Genomic DNA, 2,408 nt, shown 5'->3' with positions numbered 1-2,408 from the left:
GAACAGAGAGAAAAGGCAGGAAGGGTCCCCAGCTAAGTTCCACATGGGACATGTGTTCCTGACCTCCAGGTTTGAGATTCAGAAAACATTATCACCCAAAAAGCATTTTAGTGCAATAATTTCCTGGCTTTACCAGAATAGGTTCAGTTTTCCTATTATATGCTGTAAAACACCTGTACCTCTTATTGAAACGAGTATAAATGTTTACCAAAAGACATGTACAAGAATGTTCTTAGCAGCGTTACACGAAATAGCCCAAAATAGGCAATAACCCAGATGTCCATCAACAGTAAAATTGTAGAGGGGCACCTGGGTGGCTCAGTCAGTTAAACGTCCAACTCTTGCTTTCTTTCTTTTTTTTTTTTTTTGATTTTATTTATTTATTTGACAGAGAGAGAGGGAACACAGGCAGGGGGAGTGGGAGAGGAAGAAGCAGGCTCCCAGCTGAGGAGCCTGATGCGGGGCTCGATCCCAGAACGCTGGGATCACGCCCTGAGCCGAGGGCAGACGCTTATCGACTGCGCCACCCAGGCGCCGCCCAACTCTTGCTTTCAACTCAGGGTCGTGAGATGGAGCCCTGCCTTGGGCTCCTGGCTCGTCGGGGAGTCTGCTTGGGATCCTCTCCCTTTGCTGCTTCCCCTGCTTGCACTCACTTTCTCTATTTCTCCCTAAAATAAATAAATAAATAAAATCTTTATTAAAAAAAAAGTGGAGTGAAAAAAAAAGTAGATTAGTAGAAATAAGAATAAATTATGATATAGTCATAGAATATAACAAAGCAATAAAAAAAAGGACAAATTGCTGTTATATGTAAATCATGACATAGTGTTGAACAAAAGCCAGACAAGAATGCATACTGCACGATTTGATTTATCTAAAGCCCCCAAACATGCAAAATTAAACGAGGGTGACCTACAAATAGGGATAACTTCAGGAGAGCCAGTTATTTTATTTATTTATTTATTTATTTATTTATTTATTTATTTATTTATTTATTTATTTTTAAGTAGGCCCCACACCCAACATGGGGCTTGAATTCAGGACCATGAGATCAAGAGTCGCATGCTCTCCTCCTAAAGCCAATGGGGAGCCCTTTGGGCTTTCTGAATGGGACAGTACCATCATCAGAAGGTTAAGTATGCAATGGTATAAGCTACCCAGAGAGAGATTTTTGGGGGGATAGAAATGAGAGTCAAGAAAGTCAGGACCATCCTTTCCTGATCTGCCTTTTCTGATTTGCTGCCTCCTTAAGAACTTCTTTAGGCAGGGGCACCTGGGTGGCTCAGTCGTTAGGCGTCTGCCTTCGGCTCAGGGCATGATCCCAGAGTCCTGGGATAGAGCCCCGCATTGGGCTCCCTGCTCCGCTGGGAAGCCTGCTTCTTCCTCTCCCACTCCCTCTGCTTGTGTTCCCTCTCTCACTGGCTGTCTCTCTCTGTCAAATACATAAATAAAATCTAAAACAAAACAAAACAAAAAAGAGTCACATGCTCTACTGACTGAGCCAGCCAGTCTCCCGTTATTTATTTATTTATTTATTTATTCATTCATTCATTCATTCATTCATTCATTCATTCAGGAGAGCCAGTTATTAAGTAGGAAGGGGTATGAGGGAGCATCCTGGCGTATGAGAATGTTCTGTTACTGTTCTTGATGGTAGTCCCACGGGCATATATATATTTAAATATTTGTTTCACTCTACCCTTGAGATTCACTCACTTTTTGCACCTAACATACGTCTGTTCTATATCAACAAAAATAATTGTTTAAATAATTTAATCTCTGCTGGTGGAATTCAGAATAGAGGTTACCTCTAAGAGATGGTTGTGGCTGGGAAGGTGCATGAAGGAGTCTCCTGGCTTCTGGGGGTTATACCGTGACCCTGGTTGGTTACCTGGGTATATACAGAGAAAACAATTCATCAAGCTGAACACTTAAAACAAGTTCTTTTTAACTGTACATTTGTGATCCCTCAATTTTTAGCAATCATATATGTTTGCAGAAAAGTATGTTCCCAGTATAAAGCATCAGTATAAGTTTAGGAACACGGTCCTTCCATAAATTGAAAACTGCTTAGTGTTCTAGCAGTCTGTGGAGAATATTTATAGCTACAGCAACACAAGAGTCCTAAAACCGTTGGCTTAGTGAGTCCTGCTTGAAATCCAAGATTGTGTTTGTGACTTTGAACCAGATCTCACATCTGAGATGGCAGATTCTAACCATTTTCTTCACCTCTTCCTCTGTGAGCAGCTCAAAAACAGAAAGTTTGTGAATGAATGAACCTGAAAATTATTTTTACCTGTTGACATGCTTTCCCTCTAACATTGTTGTATCTGTGCCTATGAACCGTCCTTGTGCATAAGGCAAGAGGCTGCAGCATGTATGACTGGTGAGGAAAATACTGTTTTTTA

The sequence above is a fragment of the Ursus maritimus genome, unplaced genomic scaffold, assembly GCF_017311325.1.
Source record: "Ursus maritimus isolate PB19 unplaced genomic scaffold, ASM1731132v1 scaffold_5, whole genome shotgun sequence".
Lineage (NCBI taxonomy): Eukaryota > Metazoa > Chordata > Mammalia > Carnivora > Ursidae > Ursus > Ursus maritimus.
Note: the sequence above shows the minus strand (reverse complement) of the source record.